At 37.1% G+C, this 9,116-nt stretch overlaps 1 pseudogene; it reads right to left on the reverse strand.

Moving 5' to 3' along the window:
• Nucleotides 1-1,127: 1,127 nt before the first annotated feature.
• Nucleotides 1,128-7,363, reverse strand: LOC116481542 (DNA-directed RNA polymerase II subunit RPB3-like; annotated as a pseudogene).
• Nucleotides 7,364-9,116: the final 1,753 nt, after the last annotated feature.

Consider the following 9,116-nt stretch of genomic DNA (forward strand, 5'->3'; position numbering starts at 1 on the left):
AATATGTTTTAAAGTTAAAAAGTTTGAGGCCTCCAGTTTTGCTCTTTTTGTCAAGATTGTTTAGGCTACTGTGGGGTCATTTGTACTTCTGTACAATTTTTAGAATTGTTTTGTCAATTTCTGCAAAAAATGTCACTAGGATTTTAATAGGGATTGCATTAAATGTGTAGACTTTGGATGGTATGGACATTTGAACGATGTCTTCTAATCCATGAACATGGGAAGTCTTTCCATTTATTTGTGTCTTCTTTTCTTTTTTTAACTTTTTTGAGATTATGTTGTGCTCTTCATTGCCAAAAATAAACACTTTTAAAAACACAACTTCTGTTAATCAATAAATATCTCTTTCTTTCTGTGTTTTTTCCAGGCTGACTAATTAACTGCTTTGTGTATGTTCCTCCCTGGAGACAGTGTTAAGAGGTCAGGGCCAGAGCCTTCATTTGGGAGAAATGAAATACTTCTGTGTATGTGGGAGGGGCCGTGCTCCTGCTGGTTGCTGCCACCGCTACCACCACCACCACCACCAAACTAAATAATCAGGTATTGGTGGTGAAGGGGTTTGTAACTGCTGGGTAGAGAGTGAAATATTGTGTTTACATAGGGGAGAGGGCACAGACATGGCCTGATGCTATTCCCAGAAGGTTACTTCTCAAATTAAAGACACCTGGGAATTTGAAGTGCTAGTAGGACAGCCTTGGGGAAAGAACTGGAAGGGTTTATAGGCCCTTTGAATGAAGGCTGTGACATTCAATCCTAATACCAGAAATCTAAGGTACAACTGAAATTATTCCTTTTGGACAGAAAGTGTTTAAAGAGCTGAACTAACCAGGAGAGAAGTCCGTTTGGCTCCCCTACAGGTGCATTAGGAAACAGGCTAAAAGGGATGTTTTGGGATCTGTGGAGCACTGCTGGCAATTAGCAGTTAGGGCCAGTAAAAAACTGTCCTGCTTAAATGCCGCTGGCATCCCTAGTAATCTATCACCCGCTTCTAGTTGGTACTGATGACCTGCCAAGAAGCTCAAGCAACAGTAGACTAGATTTCCAAAACCTAGAAGAGTCTCAAGAGAGACCCCCCAAATCCAGCTGCTGGCTTGAATCCCCATTCTTGCTGAAGCAGCAAGCTGCAGCTAGTTTATAGTTAGCATTTCACTCTGGATCTCGTGGCTTAATTGAGTTTGTAAGTCACTCAGCTTCTTCTTCAATCCAGTGAGGGCTAAGAGGACATGGTTTAAGGACACAGAGAGCCATAGGAATTCATGGTGTAGTAAAACCCTTCTGGCTTGCCCGTGGGGTCACAGGGCACCTGTGACTTATCCTCATCCAGCTCCAAGTGCTCAGTCTTTGGCCACTCCCTGGGTTTGCAGTACGCTGCATGCCTCATGGCATTGTCTGGATTGTATTCAAAAGCCACCCCTGCAGTAGGGTTCAACTTGGCATGCTGCTTGCTGAAACACGTTTTTGTATAGGCTCAAAGTCTCAGCTCCTGGTCCTTTCTCAACTTGATGAAGAGAATGTCATCCTGCTCCACACAGTCATTAGGGTCATCATCTTGGTGCACTGGAATGACCTGGGGGCTGTTGGAGATGAGGTCTCAAGATGTGATATGTCAAATCTGGTCGTCACTGCACTGCACATCGAGGGTGAACTCCACCAAGCACTCGGCAGAACTCTTCACATGGGCAGTCCTGGGAGGATAGCAGCTTGTCCACTATGTCGTCACTAATGAGGGGAATTAATCTAAGTTTGTGAGCCATGAACTCATCATGAAGAACTGAGGAACTGGCATCAATCTGAACCCAGACAATGACTATTATGGGCACCTCAGAGAAGAAGACACTCCGAATCGAAATGGCCACTGCCGCACTGGTGTTCTGGATGATAAACTTGACATTGTGGGCTGGTTGGCTTATGGCATCACGCCCCCTATTTGTGTGTGTGTATGTCTGTATGCGTGTTTTAGCAATCTTTTATAGATTTCAGTATCTATATATTTTATAATACTTCTCAGTTTAGATTATTCTTAAGAATTTTATTCTTTTGGATTGAGTTGTAAATGGGCTGCCTTCTGCATTTTTGTTTCCAATTGTTCATTGTTAGTGTACATATACTCAACTGATTTTTGTGTGTTGATTTTGTATCCTGCAACTTTGCTTAATTGGTTTATTAGTTCTAATGGTTTGTGTATGTGTGTGTGTCTGTGTGTGTGTAATTGTCAGGGTTTTCTACATATAGCGTCATATTATCTGCCAACAGTGAAAATTTGTTTTTCTTTCTTTCTGATTTGGATGCCTTTTTATTATATTTCTTGCCTAATTTCTCTGGCTAGGACTTCCAGTAGTATGTTGAATGGAAGTGGTCAGAATGGGCATCCTTCACTGTTCCTGATCTTAGAGGAAAAGCTTTCAGTGTTTCACTGTATAGCATGGCATTAACTGTGGCCTGTATTATGTTGAGGTAATTTTCTTCTATTAGTTTATTGAGTGTTTTTATCATGAAAGGGTGTTAAACGTTTCAGATGCTTTTTCTGCATATATCAAGATAATAATGTAATTTTTATCCTTTATTCTGTTAATGTGGTGTCTCGTATTGATTATTTTTGTATTTTGGCCATCCATGTAACCCAGGGATAAATCTGACTTGGTCATGGTTCATCCTATACATTTTGTTGTGTTCTCTTTTCATATTTATTTGTCTCAAAATATTTTTCTAAACTTTACCTTCTGATTTATTCTTTGATTCATTGGTTATTCAAGAGTGTGTTGTTTAATATTCACATATCTAAGAACTTTTCCATTTTCCTTTGCTTTTCGTTTCATTCCATTGTTGTTGGAAAATATAATTGACACAGTTTGAATCTTCTTAAATTTGTTAAGACTTGTTTGTGACTTAACATGTGATCTATTCTGGAGAATGTTTCATGCATGCTTGGGAAGAATATGTATTCTGCTGCTGTAGGGTGGAATGTTCTGCAAATGTCTGTCAGTTCCATTTGATCTGTAGTCTGGTTCAAATCCTCTTATTTATTTCCTTATTGATCTTCTGTCTGGATGTTCTATCAATTATTGAGAGTGGTATATTGAAATTCCCTACTGTTATTGTGCGTTGTCTATTTCTCTATTAAATTATTTCATTGATTACTTCCTATATTTGGGTGCTCTGATTATGGGCACTTGTATATTTATAATTGTTACATATTTCTGGCAGATTGACCCTTATATCATTATATAATGTCCTTGTCCTTCTTTGTCTTTTGGACAGTTCTTGACTTAAAATCTACTCTGTCTGATATAAATTTGGCCACTCTTACTGTCTTTTTTGACTACAATTTGTGTGGATTATTTTTTCTATTTTTTCGGCCTGTGTGGGTCTTAAAGTCCAAAGTGAGTTTCTTGTATACAGCATATAGTTGAGTCTTGTTTTCTTTAAATCCATTCAGCCACTATATCAGTCTTTTTAATTGAGAGTTAAATTTATTTACATTTAAAGTAATTATTGACAGGAAAGGACTTATTATTGCCATTTCTTAAATTGCTTTTTAGCTATCTCGTAGCTTTTTGACTCACTTTTGCTCTGACTCTCTTACTTTGTATTTTTCTGACTTTTTTGTAGTGGCATGTTTTGATTTCTTTCTCATTTTCTTTTGAATATCTGCTAGATATGTACTTTCATTGTGGTTGCCATAAAACTTACATAAAACATGTTATTGTTAAAATAATCTACTTTACACTGATAACTTCAATTCCATACAAAAACGCTTAACTTTTACTCACCTCCCCCACACTTTATGCTACTGATGTCACAAATTACATCTTTTTATATTGTATACCCATTGCTAGATTTTTATAATTACTTCTTATAATTTTATCTTTTAACTTTTATACAAAAATTAAAAGATTTATACAGCATTGTTACAATATTACAGTTGTCTTAGTTTGTTAAGGCTGCTGTAATAAAATGCCATAAGCTGTGTAGCTTATAAACAACAAACAATTATTTGTCATAGTTCTGGAGGCTGGGTAGTTTAATGTGAAGGTGCCAAGAGATTTGGTATCTGATGAGGGCCCACTTCCTATTCATAGACTGTACCTTCTCTCTGTGTTCTCACATAGTAGAAGAGGCAAGCAAGATCACAGGGGCCTCTTTTGTAAAAGCATTAATCCCACTTATGAAGGCTTGGCTCCCATGACCTAATTGTCTCCCAAAGGCCTCACTTCCTCATACCATTATATTGGGGGTTAAGATTACAACAAATGAACTTTGAATGCACACAAACATTCAGATCACAGCAATAGTATTCTTTATGCTTTTATGTATTTACCTTTACCAGTGAGCTTTGTATTTATGTATGCTTTCATGCTGCTGTTTAGCATCCATTCGTTTCAACTTGATAAACTCCCTTTAGCACTTCTTGTAAGGCGGTCTAGTGATGATGAATTCCCTCAGCTTTTCTTTATCTGGGAGAATATTTTTCCTTAATTACTAAAGGATAGTTTTTCTGGATACAGTATTCGTGACTGGCAGGTTTTTTTTTCTCTCAGTGTTTTGATATATCATCCCAATTCTCTTCTGTCTTGGAAGATTTCTTCTGAGAAATCTGGTGATAGTCTCTTGTTCATAACAAGCTGCTTTTCTCCTGGTGCTTTCAAAATTGTTTTTCTTTGACTTTTGACAATTTGATTATGATGTTGCTTGGTGTGTACTTCTTTGAATTCATCTTAGTTGGAGCATGTAGTTTCTCAAATCTAGATGTCCATTTCCATCCTTACATTTGGGAAGTAATGTTTCTGCCCCATTCTCTCTCTCTCTTCCCCTTCTGAAGCAACAATAATGCAAATATTGGCCCATTTGATGGTGCCTCATATGTCCCTTAGGTTTTCTTTATTCTTTGTCATTCTTTTTTCATTTTGCACCTCTAGCAGATAATTTCACATAACTCATATTCAAGTTTGCTGATGTTTTCTACTGCAATATCAAGTCTGCCATTAAACTTCTCTAGTGAATTTTGCAGTTTATTTTCTTTTTCAGCTCCAAAACTTCTTTTTTATATTTTCTGTATCTTTCTTGATACTTTATTCTGTTCATTTGTTATTTCTTTGAGCTCACTGGGCATCTTTATGACAATTATTTTGAATTCTCTTTCAAGTTGTCCACATACCTCTTTGTAGGTCCAGTTTCTGGAGAGTTAGTTTATTCCTTTGATTGAGGCATGTTTCCTTGTTTTTCATGCACCTTGTAGCTTTGTATTAGGATCTGTCACTTCTCCCAGTCTTCAGACTGGCTTTGTTTAGATAAGACTCCCACTAAGTAGCCCAGAAAGAGATTCTGGAATCCTCTGAAACTTTTTTGGGGTATCTGGGCCTGTGCATGCAGTTTCTCAGAGAGGCTTACTGTATTGTTTCCCCTCAGGAGCTCATTATCTTTTCTGATGTCTGTCTGTGCCACCACAAGTTCTCTGGTTCTACAGCTGCAAGTTTCCCACTCTCTTTTGTTGTCAGTGGCTGGCAAACATCCAGAGCATGCCAGCTTCCTGTCAGTACACTGAGTAAGGTGAGACAGATATCAGTTTCTCAGAAGCTGGTGTTCCAAGAAGCTAGAATGACAGACTCGTTTCTTGCTTGTTTCTCCTTCCCTCTTGAAGGAGAAGCCTTGAGTTGTGCATCTTCTCTTGATTTTACTGAGGTATGGTAGCTATAGCAAACTGAGCAAACTGCTTACTGCTTTTTTTTTTTTTTTAACTTTTGCTCTCAGTGGCTCCAAGGCATCCAAACTATGCTAGTTCCATCAGTGCTCCAAGTGAGGCAAGACAGAAACTAGTCCCTCGGGCAGCCCTCTGAAGAGCCAGAATGCCAACACATGCTCCACTCCTCTCCCTCCTTGCCAAGGAAGAAGTCTTAAGTTGTGCACTTCCTCCTCCAATTGTGCCATGCTGTGCCAACCATATCAAGCCACCTGCTGCTTTCCATTGTCCTCAGTGACCCCCAGACATTCAAATTATGCTAGTTCTGTTGGCACACCAATCAAGGAAGTAAGAGACCAGTTTCTTGGGCAGCTCTCTGAAAAGCTGGAATGTTTGAGGCATACTCCATTCTTTTCTCCCAGAGGAAAAAGATGTGAAGGGGCATTGTGTCTTGGCACTGAGCTGTGCTAACTTGGGGGAGAGGCGGACCCAGGTAAATGAAATTGCTCTTCTTACTCAATTCAATTTGACTATTCTGTACTTTGTGCACACTTGGAATACTGCAACATCTTAATTGGAATCTGGAATTCTTATAAAAATGTTTAGTGTGTACATTTGTGGGCAACTAGTGTTTCTGTGTGGGAATGAAGGCTGGGGCTTCCTATTCAGCCACATATAGTTAATTATGTGGATAACTAACTTTATTCAGATCACTCATCAAGAAACTATCCATTAACAAAACTCTCACTTGAAAAGTATTTTTCTGGAAAAAATACTTTTTTATTTAGTGTCTAGGTGTACAGTCTCTCACTTGGTATGGAGGAAGTCTTGTTTACATTGAAATATGTACTATAAATAGGATATAAGTAGGTAAAAGGGGGCTATATCCTGGGCTCTTCACTTGGAAGCTTTAATTTCAGCAATTTGAACAGATCTCTCATTGTTCTGCAACATCATTCTCCCAGGAGAAGATGGTTGGGTTTAGTGTAGGGGTGAAGATATGTTCAGAAGAGGGAATTTTTACTGAGGGATTGCAGAGTTAAGGTTTTAACAATGTATTTCCAACTTTTATGATGCAACATACAATTTTTGTCATGTTAATGGAAGTTAACAAATTTTATGTCCAGATATTCAGAAAAGGGAGGAATTGTTATTTTGTTTGTGTGCATTTTCCCCTTTCTCCTTTGCTCTCCTTCTTGCTGGGAGTTCCCATATCCATTTCCTTCATATTGGTCTACTTGTTGCCATCTCTTCCTATTGAATGCTTTCATGAATTTTATATTTCCCCTTGTAGATTGTCATGCAAGCACTGCTTATTATTTCTTGTTTATCTTTCTTCTCCAATGACCACTGTGTTTTCTTTTTCTCCTTTATCTGACCCTCCCTTGCTCTTCTTTAGAATAGTTGCTTACTGCTTACAAGAGTGCTTTGAATGCTAATGCTATAATTCAGACACTGATTTTTAAACAGAATCCAAAGATTACATTTGAGGCTGGCCTGACTCAGTATCTGCCATATGCCACTAAAATAATCTATTGTTTATTACTGTTTTATTGTGTTCTTATACAGTTTTATACTGCTTGGGTGTGATCTGGCACTGTTAGCTTTATCCACTTCAAAATTAACCAAGCCATCTGGAGGAGTATAATTTAGAGGGGTAGCACATGGGTTTGTGAATGCTGACATCTTGACTGTGCTCTGAGGGTGTCTCTTATGTTTCTTCCTACTCCAGTTTCACCCAAATAAAGCATAAAAATTAAATCACACATCTACTCTCACTTCCCCACATATACATTTTGCAGGCTTCACTGAAATATCAAGAAAATGAAAACAATAGTCTTTGGAGTTCCTTTAAATCATAACAAGTTTGTGGTATTTAAATATATTCAAGCATGAAGTGATATTTAAACAATGCCTTGATGGTTTTTTCCTAGTACAATTTCTCTTTTTTTTTTCTCATTTTATTTCCAAAGTGTTTTATTTATTTGTTTTCTCCCTCCCTTTCTTCCTCTTTTTTCCTTCCCCTTTCATTCCTTTCCTTTCTTCTCCTTTTCTCTCCTTTCCTGTTCTCTCTTCTCCTTTTTTTTCCTTTTTTCTCCTTTCATCTACAAATTCTTGTGAAGCATAAATTGTTAGCCAGAGTCAAAGATTTCAGTGATGAACAAGATAGGCAAGGAGATGTCTGATAGGAGGACACACACAATATACAAAGACATAAGTAGTAAATAATATATTATTTTCTATACTTAGTTTAACCAAAATAAGTTATAATTATTTGAAAGAGATTGATAGATGAGAGTAAGGTAGCTATTTTTCTATAGAAAGTAAAGTAAGGCATCTCTGAGCAGGTAGCATCTGAGTTGACACCTAAATAACAAGAAATAGTCAACAAGAGGACTTAGGACTCAGTATTTCAGGCAGACAAACAGCAAATGTAAGCTTCACAGGGTTTAAGAACAATCTAAGCACAGTGAATAAAAGGAAAAAGGAAAAGACAGGAGTTTAAAGAGTTAGGCAGGGTTCCGTTCATGTTCACAATGCTGAAGGTCACGAGGAGGGGGTTAGATTTTATTCCAATTGTAAGAAGAAATTATTGGAGGATTTTAGGCAGGGAAGCGATGTGATTTGATTTATGTTTTAAAAAGATCACTATGGCTTCTGCATAGTGGATGAGGAAAACAAGGCAAGACACATTAAATGGTTTGTCCTAGACTACAAAGCAAGTCACAGAACAAGAACTGTCTTCTGACGCCAAATCCAGCCTTTTTAAAAAATCATTTACCTTGTGACCTCATCATTTTCTATTTTTTAAAAATCATTTTGTCCTCCAGAAATGATCTTCATTTCTATCTTCTCAGATTATTCTAGCAGTTACTAAATTACGTTTTTATTTATTCTTCTCACGGATTGACCTTGCTAGGTTATAGAGGCAGGTTGTATCGTCTTTATTAAGGTATGCCCTTTAGTGAGGGTATGCTTAGTGCAGCCTGTATGTATAATTAAATGTAAAATTATGATTCTGCAATAAAACACAACAGATTAATAACTTTCCTACTGAGAGGAAACTGAAAAGTAGACAATAGTAAAGGAAAACTAATTCTTTATGTTTGTAAGTGATTTTCATCAATGGCTCCCACTAATTCTTTTCAATTTTCCAAATAAATAAAATTTAATTAACTTTTAATTTTCTTTTATAAAGTCAACTCTTGTCTAGAGAAATTTGGGGGTGAGGGGGATAATCCATGCATAATTTAAAAATGGAAATTTTAGATGAAGCATGGATACTGTCTTTCTATCTTAATTTAGATAAAGTGAAACAATAAAACTGTGACCAGTCTTTGCATTCAGTATTTTTTTCATTAATTTGTTTACTCATTCATTTCTTCATTCAATAAAACTTTACCACATTCTTATGTGCCAGGCATGGAAACTCTCACGT

This window comes from Hylobates moloch, unplaced genomic scaffold, assembly GCF_009828535.3.
Source record: "Hylobates moloch isolate HMO894 unplaced genomic scaffold, HMol_V3 SCAFFOLD_14, whole genome shotgun sequence".
NCBI classification, from domain to species: domain Eukaryota; kingdom Metazoa; phylum Chordata; class Mammalia; order Primates; family Hylobatidae; genus Hylobates; species Hylobates moloch.